Consider the following 13,193-nt stretch of genomic DNA (forward strand, 5'->3'; position numbering starts at 1 on the left):
TCTGCACCATAAGACCATTATAATGATAATTTAACACCTGTATCACTGACTTTTGGTAGCGCAACCTGTAATCAGTCTGAAGCTATCCCTAGAACAGTTATAATTTACATTACAGTTTAAAATACAGCAGTATTAGTTCTGAACATTTGGATCACAGAATGCGGAACACCTCACTAAGCAATGATTGCAGTAAGTAGGATTTACCATGAGTGAGGGCAATACCATGATTCTATAGTTTCACAATGTAGCCAGGCTTGACTGAGCTTGTATCTTGAGGAGGATGGCCCATTTTTTGGCAGTGTGATACCATACAGGGTGCTTTGATGAGGCGCGTTTCTGGTATTTTTGTTTAAAGTAAGCCCAGTAGACACTACTAATTTACCTCCAGGCCATGATTTTGAAGAGCAGTCAGTATAACTTAGGAAATAGAGGAGTACCATGAAAAGAAAGTTTTATCAATGTGACATCTCAGGTATTACACATAGGGAAAAATAACACAGCCAAGCAGAGCTGTCAAAACTCTGCTGTGTACCTTCCACCTCTATTATCTCACCAATACTGACAAAATCTGGGGGACAGTAGGAACAAAATAGATGCCCATAAAGATTTCTGTCACAAGAGATAAGGGGGAAGAAGGTACTTAACCTATTCTCCCTGCTTATTCCTTTGGGGTAGGAGAGGAAAATTAGATAGTATTTACCAAAATTATTATTTGTTTCTGTAGTGACAATGTTATAAGCAATGTAGGTTTTGGAGCTGTTAGGATGTGATCTATGCTCCTGTTTTAAATAAAACACTTCTTTTTCTTTCTTTTTTCTTTTTTTGTATTTCCTCCTTAGTGAAATTGCTGCATATGCAGATTTTGCAGGTCCCGAAAGCCCAAAGCCCTGGGACTGGCTGGGGGGACTGGCAGCTGAACTGTAAGTTAGATTCAGGTGAAAAAAAAGTCTTGGGCATTGCACTTATTCATTGTGATAGGTTCCAGACTACTCATCATGGAGCATCTTTACTTCAGGATAACACAAGAGGAGAGGTAAGGAAATCTTGTGGGTTTTGTTTTTTTTTTCTCTGGACAGGACTGATGCTTGAAATGGAAGCACTGTACAACTTGATTTCTTTTGACCTTCCTGCTTGACTTTTGAGCAGTTTAAGAAAAGATAAGGAGTGTAGCCACACTTAGGTAACCCTGGTACTCAGATCTCTTGTGTGAAGATTTCAGGCATCATTGTCATTGTTCAAAGGTGGTTCTGCCACTTTACAAATCCTTCAGCACATCTGACATATGACTCCCACTGTGACTAATGAGATTGAGATGCCTGAGTAATCAGAAGGTTCTGGATCTTAATGACTTGTCTTAGCCCTCTTCCATTGTTCAGTGAAGTCAGTGGAAATTTGTCAATAGAATTTAATAATGGTTCAGTTACATTCTTGAGGAAGAAGTTCTAAACTTGCTTGACTAGATAAAGACCCAAAGCTGAGTATGGAGAGGGGATCTATAGCTACAGCAGATATTTAGAGTAGTGTCATACTGTTAGATTTATTTAAGTAGGACATAAGAAGCAGTAATACAAAATTTTCTAAAACTCTTTTGTTGCATTTTCAATTCTGGTTAAGGCATTTCACTATCACTGGAATACTTCCAAATCTCTTTCCACAGAATTCCTGTTTGTCTACAACTGCAGGAAAGCTAAAATGTCTTATTGCCTAGCATAGTAGTTATTAACACTCACTTCAGACTCAAGTTTGTGCAAAAACAGTGGGGAATCAAACTAGCCAAGCGCTGACTTTATTGAGTCATTCTGAGCAGGAGTTTATACTGCAGTTCTGAAGCAAGTTTCATGCTAATTATTTTCCTTCCAACAGAGCATTCTGTGATTGATACATTGAAAGAGTATTAGTGTCTTATTAGGCTTCTCATAAAGTCTCTCTAGAAGGAAGGATGCTGAGCATTAATTTGTGATATGAATGTCCCATGATTAAATCTCTCATTTGGCTCAAAAGAGATAAAATTGACTTAAGAGCATGATATCCTGTCCTGTTTTTTTTTGACTGGGATAGAGTTAATTTTCTTCTTAGTAGCTGGTACAGTGCTGTGATTTGGGTTTAGAATGAGAATAATTTTGATAACACACTGATGTTTTAGTTGTTGCTAAGTCTAAATCAAGGTAATTTCAATTCCACAACCTTTGCCAGTGAGGAGGTGCACAAGAAGATGGGGAAGGAGAATAGCCAGGACATTTAACTCAAACTACCTGAAGGTATATTCCATACCATAGAATGACATGCTCAGTATATAACCTGAGTGGAGTTGACTGGGAGATGTTGATCACTGCTCGGGTTGGGTTGGATATTGGTCAGCAGGTGGTGAGCAATTCTATCTTGTATCACATAGGTTTTTTCTTGGATTTTATTCCTCTCTCTCTTCCTCCCTCCTCTTCATTAAAATAATAATTAATTTTCAAGAAGGGGAAAATGGATGACCCAGGGAATTACAGACCAGACAGTCTCACCTCTGTGCCTGGCAAAATCATAGAGCAGATTCTCCTGGAAGGCATGCTAAGGCACATGAAAATCAACAAGGTGCTTGGTGACAGCCAGCATGGCTTCACTAAGGGCAAATCCTGCTTGACCAATTTGGTGGCCTTCTATGATGGGACTACAGAACTGATGGACAGGGGTAGAGCAGTTGATGTCATCTACCTGGGCTTGTGTAAAGCATTTGACACTGCCCCACATGACATCCTTGTCTCTAAATTGGAGAGACATCAATTTGATGGATGGACCACTTGGTGGATAAAGAACTGGCTGGATAGCTGCACGCAAAGAGTTGTGGTCAGTGGCTCAATGTCCGGCTGGAGACCACTAATGAGTGGTGTCCCTCCAGGATCGGTGTTGGGACTGGTCTTGTTCAACATCTTTGTTGGTGGCATGGACAGTGGGATTGAGTGTGCCCTCAACAAGTTTGCCGATGACACCAAGCTGTGTGGTTAAGTTGATACGGTGGAGGGAAGGAGTGCCATCCAGAGGGACCTCGACACGCTTGTGAGGTGGGCTGATGCCAACCTTGTGAGGTTTAACCATGCCAAGTGCAAGGTCCTACACCTGGGTGGGAGCAATCCCAGGCACAGCTACAGGTTGGTCAGAGAAGAGATTCAGAGCAGCCCTGAGGAGAAGGACTCAGGGATGTTGGTTAGTGAGAAAATGAACATGAGCAGTCAGTGTGTGCTTGCAGCCCACAAAGCCAACCGTATCCTGGGCTGCATCAAAAGGAGCATGACCAGCAGGTCGAAGGAGGTGATCCTGCCCCTCTACTCTTCTCTCCTGAGACCTCACTTGGAGTATTGTGCACAGTTCTGGTGTCCTGAACAGAAAAAGGACATGGACCATCCAGAGGAGGGCCACGAGAATGATCAGGGGACTGGAGCACCTCCCATATGAAGAGAGGCTGAGAAAGTTGGGGCTGTTCAGCCTGAAGACCTCATAGCAGCCTTCCAGTATCTGAAGGGGGCCTATAGGGATGCTGGGGAGGGACTCTTCATTAGGGACTGTAGTGACAGGACAAGGGGTAACGGGTTCAATCTTAAACAGGGGAAGTTTAGATTGGATATAAGGAAGAAATTCTTTCCTGTTAGGGTGGTGAGGCACTGGAATGGGTTGCCCAGGGAAGTTGTGAATGCTCCATCCCTTGCAGTCTTCAAGTCCATGTTGGACAGAGCCTTGGGTGAGATGGTTTAGTGTGAGGTGTCCCTGCCCATGGCAGGGGGGTTGGAACTAGATGATCTTAAGGTCCTTTCCAGCCCTAACTATTCTATGATTCTAATTGTTTGCTGTATTTCAATTATTAAACCGTTCTTACCTCAACCCACAAGTTTTACTCTTTTTTCTGATTCTCCTTCCAATTTCTACAGCGGGTTTGGGGAGTGAGCAAGTGGCTGCGTTGAACTTAGTTGCCAGCTGATGTTAAAATACGACATATTCTCATTGACTGAGGGTTTCAGGGAATCTGTGTTGAAATCATAACCTTAAATAATGTAGTTAAGGAATGTTCTAAGCATCTTCAAATGCTGGGTCACTGGATGTGGAATTAGTGCTCTTCTTAGTGAAACATGAATTTTCAGACCATATCCATTCAATTGGCCTAGCAAGTTTCTCAGTACCGTGCTAGTCCCACTGCTGTAAGCACTCAATTCTTTTCAGGACATTAGAAGCCTGGCAAAAGAAGTTCTTACCCAGGTAAAATCTCAACAGTTTAAGCACACCCAAAATCATGTGGTAGCTGATAAGAGGCTAGTAAATTATGAATAGTCTGAAGGTCCCTAAATTCCTTCAGTTTGTGCATCTAGCAGCTTATTTGCCTGAATTCCATAGATTTATGGGTTTAACTCTTGTCATGTCATTTCAAAGGAGAAGAAATAGAAGCAACAATAGCTTCATGAGGTTTTTGCTATTTGTATGTTATGAGATATTAGTGTCTTGCCCAATTAGGCAAAGCAATCCTTTTGCAATTTCTACCGACAAACACCTTGATCCCATCTCCGACAAATGCAGGAAAGAGCTGTTTTGTGTATAATATTATCAGCAAAATAGTAGCAAATAGCTCAATTTTATTTTTCAGGCTTTTCCAAATCAATACCAAAATAAATATTCTGGACTTTGAAATTAGTTCAGCAAAGCTTTACATGGTCATAATGGCTCCCACTTGTGCTAGTTATTCCCTAACTGGGCCCCTAGCCATATTATTTGCATTTTGTATTTTCTCACAACTATCCTTCTTATGTTCTTGTGAAAGCTATTACACTTGCTGTTGCAAAGAAAGGAGGCTATCTGTATTCCCAACATTCTGGGACAGAATAAAGGAGCAAACACTTCTTTACAAAGCTCCTTTGAGCTTTTTAATTTACTTTCTGACAAAAGGAAAGATGACATTGAACACTCAACAAAAATTATTTCTTAAAATATGAAATACAAATTATAATTTAATCATTAGGAAAAAACATTCAGGAAAATTCCATATTTTTTCTTTTCATTACAGATTGTGAACTAGCCACTGTTGTTGTGGGGTTCAAAAGTTACATTTTCTTTTGGTTTTGGTTTTTGTTTACCTATTGATAAAAAAATACTTAAAAATGTAGATGCAAACTTCCCTTCTTCCTTCTATTTATATTTACTTAGTGCTGTAACTGGGGATATGAAACTCTGATTGCTACTTTTATCTTTTTCATTCTTAACATAATCTTTTGAATCTATTTAATGTTCTACAGAAAGGGTTATGTAGGATAACATTCAGCCTTTGAAAGTCCATTTAAGGCATAAAATTAAGAAAAAGAGGGGAGGCCACCACTGAAAGAATTACTTTTTTTGTTTTAGTTTCTGGAATGTATTTGACCCTTACAAATGCTGGATACTATTTTGACTAGCACTATAACGTATATGCAGCTTGACTTCTCTTGGAAGGAATAAATTAAAAAATCTGGAATAATTTTGATTTAGAAGTCTTGTATCAAAACAAGTGTTAATCATGAAACAAATTATTTTTTTTCATCAAATGACAGATGTAGCTTCAATTAATTTTGGACTCCTGCAGAAGTGTGTTTTATAAAAGGACCATATTACAGAAAGGTTTTGTTCCTCCACTGCTTCTTTTTTTACACTGGTGTTAATATGAGGCTGAACTTCTTCTACAAGCCTGGCTATTCTGAGCTCTCAACTTCTGTTTGGAAAACATTATCACTGTATTAACAAGGCATTGCCTTCTAGTTATCAAACAGGTTTTCAGCAATGTTTTCTATACAGATATCTTTTGTTTTATCAAAGGCAAATGTCACTTGTATCAATCTGGGGACTAAATTTATTCCCAGGTTAGTAACATGAATGAAGAAGTCGATTTTGCAAAGTATTTTCTACACACTTCTCTGCTTCATAGAGTTTTACCATTTTCTGATATATAATTAATCATTTTAAAAAGCTAGTGAATTGTTATTTTTTTAATGTATTTTTACCCTGATTAACCAGTGTCTTAGATTTTTGTTACTCATGCACAAATTGCTCACAAATTATAAGCAACCAAACTATGAAATTACTTTTAACCCACTTTGCAGATATGTAAATGACCTTAGACAGCAAAAGCTAGATCTCACTCTGAAACATCTTTTCCTTTGAGAAGGTTAAAAGTAACTAAATCCAAAAAAAAAACAAAACCCAACAAACAAAAAACCCCACTACCTAAAAAAAAAACAGAAAAAAAAAGATAAGACGTACATGCAAAAAAAAAAAAAAAAAAAGAAAAGAAAAAAAAAAGAAAAAAAAACCACAAAGAAAACCACTCCAATCCAAAACAAAAGAACAACCCCATCTCAAAAACCAAACAAACACATAGGTGAGTAATTCTTTTCGACTGCTTCACATGAAGCCTATGAATAGAATGAAAATGCCAATTAGCACTTGTCAGCAGTTTTTTTTTGGTTTTGGGTTGGTTTTTTTTTCCATTCTCTGAAAGGAAACATTCACTTTGACAAAGTATACTTGAGGAACTTCAGGCAGTCAGGTAAGTGACAGGCTGAGACTTCAATCTCAGTGAATATAATCCCGTATTGACAGAAAGCTGTAGAAAGTGTCCTTTACAGCAGTCTTCTTTAAGACTTGTTATAACTAACAATATCTGTAATAGCTCCTGCTCTGTCTATGAAGAAGAACCATATACCCATTTAATGCTTGCTGACTTTTGTCTACAACAGTACAGGTTTCAGAAAGCTTCAGAGGTGACTAAGATTTGGGAATCCTAAATTCATTTAGGAACTCCAAGAAAGGCATTTATGGAGAGACTGAGCACTGAGACTTCAATGATTCTTCTACAAAGAGATTGTATTGAAGGAGTTTGTGTTGGTAACCTACGGTGAGTTTAAAGTTTGCTAATTAGTGATCCCTTGGTGAAAACTGTCTGCACAATGCTCCACCTCTCCACAAAGACTGAAAAAAGGAGAGACGTAGCAGTGTCTCATCCTGATCCAGCTCAGCATTTTACTAGCCAATCTTCCCAGAACTGAAGAACATCAAATGCAATCCCCAGACACGTGGATTGTATCAGGAATAGAATAAGAAGCTTTAACTCTGTAGTTCCTTTCTTTTGTTGGATTATTTTTACACAGCTTTTGTCTTTAGGAAGGATTATGGCACACATGGTCAATAAGATCACACAGTCTTTTTAGACCCCTAAAATACCTCAAAGTGCAATGAAATGAGTTAAATATGGAGAGGAAAGCTAGTCTGAGTCTCGTGACTTTTGTAGCTTTAAATTAAATATTTTTTGTACATTTTAACAAGGATCTTTCCATAATTTTTAACATGAACAGAAAAAGAATTTTAGAAGAAAGTAAAGAAGACTTCATACTAAAAGACCTGGTCTGATTACAGTCTAAAAGACCTGATCTGATTACAATGACAATTATTCTGCATTTCATCTATGATGATCATAGGAGACCCTTTAGAGCTGTTATGAATTTGGTTGAAGTGCATGGGAGACTGCTACTTAATTTCCATGAGATTTGAATGTAACTGTTATGATTCTTCCATCAAAAGCATAATCATACATTCTATGGTTGTCATGGTGCATTGTGCAATAAATACTACTAAAGAAATTCTTCATGCACAGCTCATTGACATAACAGACTTTAATGTTTTTTTAGTGCTGTTATGGTCCACTCTATGAATGCCTGCTGAGGGAGACTTTAAAGCACTCATCCAAATACAAAAGGTAACTATATGTAATAAAACACTTTATGAATTTTTTGGAAATAAGCAATTATTCTGCACTGTACATTTTACTTATAAGTGCCAGAATCGTTAACATACAAAAGGGACAGATGTGGTATTCAAATTTTTCTTAAATATTGAACTAACTTCACCTTCGCAGGCTTCAAGAACCTTCAAGAAAGTATTTTTTGTGTTGTCTTTCATTTTTTCTGAATGTCAAAGTGCAAAAACAAGAAGGATAAAAGTAACTCTCACTTACTGATAGATGCTTCTCTGTCATTTTGTAAGAAAAGGTTATAGTTGCCTCATATTCCTATCTGAAAGCTATACCTCTAATTTAAAACTCTTGTCTAAATTTTTTCTCTATGAAATGGGGAAGCACCTCCAGAGGACAATTTGAAGGAACATTCATAAACTAGGTACCTAAAATGAGTGGGATGAATGACTCATTGAAGAATTTAGACTAACTTCTTAACAAATACCTGCCACAGGAAACATATCTCAGTCCTTCTGTAGAAAATATAGGCACTATTTTTAGAATTTCAACTAATCTAGATGAAAGGAATTCCTTTAGAACAACGACCTTTTTTACTAAATAGGAAGCAGCATTGAATAACTACCAGTTTCTGACATGAGTACCAGAAGACTCAATAAGTTGAAGAAATTATGCAACTGTCAGCAGTGCATTAACTTTGCTAGAGGGGTACGAGGAAAGTTGAAGACACACCCCCAAGATGTACTAGGCTGCTCTAGATCATAATAAAACTCTTTTTCCTCCTTTTTTAAAGAATAGTATGGTGGGTTGACCTTGGCTGGTCTCCAGCTTTCTCCCAAACCATCCTACGACTCTACCTCCATCAACGGGACAGAGGAAGAAAATGTGATGAAAAGCTCATGGATTGTGATAAGGACAGGGAGATCACTCAACATTTACTTTCATGACTCAACTTGGGAAATTAGTTTAATTTATTGGCAATTAAACAGTTAGAATCATAGAATCATAGAAGAGTTTGGGTTGCAAGGGACTTTCAAAAGTGTTTAATCCAACCCTTCTGGAATGATCAGTAGGACCTCTCCCTTCTTCCCAGGCTCATCTTCTGTCCCGGCTTTTCTACTTCCTTTCTCTGAGCAGCACAGGCAGATGGGAAATGTGCTTGTGGTCAGTCCATAATTTTTTGTCTCTACTTCTCTTCCTGTCATAGTTTAAGCCCAGCCAGCAATCCAGAACCACGCAGCCGTTTGCTCACTCTCCCCCTTCCTCCCACTGCTCCCGGAGCAATGGGGAGGAGAATCAAAAGAATGTAACTCCCATGGGTTGAGATAAGAGCAGCCCAGTAACTAAGATATAACACAAACCACTGCTGCTACCACCAATAATAATAAGGGTAAGGGAAATAACAAGGGAAGAGAATACAACCGCTCACCAACCGCTGACAGATACCCAGCCCGACCCGAGCAGTGATCTAGCCCTTCTGGGTAACTGCCCCAGTTTATATACTGGGCATGACATGCTGTGGTATGGAATACCTCTTTGGCTGGTTTGGGTCAGGTGTGCATCTCTGCTTCCTCCCAGATTCCCCTCCTCCATGGCAGAGCATGAGACTCTCAGAAAGTCCTTAATCAGAGTAAACATTACTGAGCAGCAATTAAAAACATCGGTGTTATCAGTGTTGCTCCCAGGCTAAAAGTCAAAAACACAGAACTGCACCAGCTACTATGAAGGAAAAAAATGACTGCTGCTGCTGCGCCCAGGACACTTCCTCACATTCTTATTCTGCTCCAGGTTGCAGTCCTTCCCACAGGATGCAGTACTTCATGAACTTTTTCTTCTGTGATAGAGTCACCTGCCTAGTGGATGAAGGGAAGGTGGTGGATGTAGTTCTTCTGGATTTTAGTGAGAATTTTGATAATGTCACTCACAGCATCCTCCTAGATGAGTCCAGCTGTGGGATGAGTGATCTGGATAAAGAACAGTGTAAATAGAAGATCTCTTAAGTGTTGTGGTGAATGGGGTTACATCTGGCTAACTGATCACCAACAAAGTTCCTAAGGGCTCAATTCTATGTCCAGTCCTTTCACTATTTATCAATGACCGGGATGCAGGAGTTGAATTTGCCATTAGTAAATTTGCTGATGATACCAAACTGGGAGGCGCATTTTGTCCTCTTGAAGGACAAGAGGACTTGCAGGAGGATTGGAGAGACTGAAGCATTGGAAAATGATTAATGGGATTAAATTTAGCAAGTCAAAATGCTGAAATCTTGACCTAGAACAGAGGCAAATATAAGTTGGGAGAGGAGTGGCTCGAGAGCAGACCTGCAGAAAGGGATCTAGTCAACAGGAGGCTCAATGCAAGCCAACCAACAGGGCAAACTGCATCCTGGGATGCATCAAACACAGCATGATCAACTGGTCAAAAGTGATAATTATCCTGCTATATTCAACACTGGTGTTACTTCATCAGCTGGTGTTGCACTGTGTGTAGTTCTTGGTCTCACAATTTGAAAAGAAAGTGCAGATCCTTGAACACATTCAAAGAGGGGCAAGTTGATGAAAGGGCTGGAGGGGATGTTGTATGAGGAATGGCCAAGGATTTGGGCTTGTCTAGTTTGCAGAAAAGGAAGCTGAGGGTCAATCTCATTGCTTTCTACAGCTTCCTGAGGAGAAACAGTGGAGAGGGAGATGCCGATTGCTTTTCCAAGGTATCCAGTGATACTTTTAAGGAAAGATTCAGCTGACTTCTTTTAAAATATATTTTTAAATCATACTCAAGGTGTGAATTTGTTTCTATTATTACAAAGGAAGTCTATTACATTGTTACATTGAATATGGATGACTACTATTGAACCGTTCATATAGAATCATGGAATAGTTAGGTTTGAAAAGGACCTTAAGACTGTCTAGTTCCAACCCTGCTGCCATGGGCAGCAACACCTCCCATTAGACCAGGTTGCTCAAGGCCCTGTTCAACCTGGCCTTGAGCACTGCCAGGGATGGAGCATTCATAACTTCCTTGGGCAACCCATTCCAGTGCTTCACCAACCTCACAGTAAAGAACTTCCTTATATCTAATCTAACCCCCCCCTGTTTAAGTTTGAACCTATTGCCCCTTATCCTATCACTACAGTCCCTGATGAAAAGTCCCTCTCCAGCATCCAGTAGGTTCCCTTCAGATACTGGAAAGCTGCTATGAGGTCTCCATGCAGCTTTCTCTTCTCCAGGCTGAACAACCCCAACTTCCTCAACCTATCTTTATACGGGAGGTGCTCCAGTCCCCTGATCATCCTCATGGCCCTCCTCTGGACTTGTTCCAACAGTTCCCTGTCCTTTTAATGTTGAGGACACCAGAACTGCACACAGTGCTCCAGGTGAGGTCTCAGCAGGGCAGAGTAGAGGGGCAGGGTCACCTCCTTTGACCTGCGGGTCACAATTCTTTTGATGCAGCCCAGGATATGGTTGGCTTTCTGGGCTGTGAGAGCACAATGCCAGCTCATGTTAAGTTTCTCATTGACCAACACTCCGAGGCTAACCCCCTTAAGTATTTGCTGAGTGAAGGTGTACTGTGAACTGCATTTTTAGATGAGACATGGACTCTCATCAGGCCATTTTCACTTCTTGCTCCTTGCTTTCTGTGAGAGGGAGTTGATGTATGTGGACTAGGAACTATGAGTACACAGCAGAGCAGACTGACAGCTTACCATAGATATAGCTAAGAAGGATGTCACATAAAGAATTCAGACTGAGGTATTTCTCAGATTCCTCAGAATGCAGCAGTATTTACACCAGATATTTCCTTTTGATACAGAACGTTTTATGTGTGAGAGGAGTACTTAAGTCTGTATTTCCCAACAGAAGGTGCTTTCTACCAGTGACTTTCTCTTAGCAATGAAGCTTCTTAGTGAAGTCTTCTTTAGTGAAACAGGAATTTCCACTGCTGCAGTGCTCAGTACAGTTAGAAACCAAGCCAAAACTGTATGAGTGTAGATTGTGTTTTAAACCAAGTACATATACTTTACATTGGTGCAACCATGGCATAGAAAAAATCCATTACTCAGACAAGCCTTTTGACAATATTCTTTTCTTGACCATTTGCCTTATAAAGATTTCACTCTCTAAACAAGCTCTTTGGCTCAATAAATATACTAGCAAGGAGTAGTGATATTTGTGTAGTTAAGTCAATATTCTAGCTTCTTTGCAAGGTTAGATATATGGATTTTACTCTCACACAATGTATTATTTTAGATCCAGTAAAATATACAGCTGTCAGCATTTAAATGCACAGCATACAAAAGACCTAGAAGAGCTCAGTCTGGGAAAAAAATTGTAAGTATCCAAACTAATTTTTAAAATAGAAATATAATTTGGAATTACTTTTTGCTGTCAAATGAGCCTAAATTAAAAACAATAGTAATTTGAAAATATGTAATATATAAAATAAATCATATTGTTATATGTGATAAATCATTATTTATGATAATAGGTTATGTATAGTATATTGCATGTAATAATATTATATTTTACTATCATATCTGTTTTGTTTATTTTACTTCACAACATGTATGAGACAAAATTTCTTTGGAAATGTCAGTTAGCTGACAGAATAAGAATTGGTTTTGTTATGGAGGTGTATAAAACCATTTCTAACTATTTCTAAGTCATGGAATGAACACACTGAATTTCAATAATAATTGCCCCAGTGCTAAGCCCCTTATTTATCCAATGCACTAATCTTTCCTCATAAACTAAAAAAAATATCTTCAGTAAATGCACCCAGAACATTAAAAAAAAAAATGTTGACCCAAAAACCTAACCACATAAATGCTGTATGCAGCTTACTGAAGTGAAATAGAAGTTAATCAGAGTTTATCATCCAGGCTCTGAAGAGTGAAATGGGACGGCATCATCTGGAAATTCCTATAACGGAGAAGCAGGCTTCAATCCCTGAGGCTGAGCTTTATGCTGGTATGTTTACATTTTACAGCTCCCAAATCACTTAAAAGCTAGTTTAGGTATGTTGACAGTCTAAAATACTAATGGTAGAATGAATAACCTACAGAACTTCCTACATTTTGTTTTGTTCTGCCCAAAAATGTTTTCGGTCACTTTCCGATGTTGTTGCATAGATTTCTTATGTTTCTAACTTGCTTGAAGCTTTAAAGATATTCAGGAGTAAGTTGCTCTACATATAGTAGGTGACATGGAGACAGTGCAGAAGTTTACACACTAGTCTATTTGAACATGTCTATTCTTTGCACTGGCAAAAACTGTAGCTGTTCATGTTGAAATTTTCAAACTTCATATGTAACCAGAGGAGGAGCAGCTGCAACATCTTGGTGTCTTAAAATGATAAGAAGCATTGTGAGCCTTATATCCTACATGAAAATCCAAGGCTGTCAAGAGTAGCAGTAAGACCTTTGTAGCAATGAGCTACACATACTTCTTAA

The sequence above is a fragment of the Pezoporus occidentalis genome, unplaced genomic scaffold (genome assembly GCF_034315485.1).
Source record: "Pezoporus occidentalis ecotype Australia unplaced genomic scaffold, CSIRO_AGI_Poc_V1 ctg5, whole genome shotgun sequence".
Lineage (NCBI taxonomy): Eukaryota > Metazoa > Chordata > Aves > Psittaciformes > Psittacidae > Pezoporus > Pezoporus occidentalis.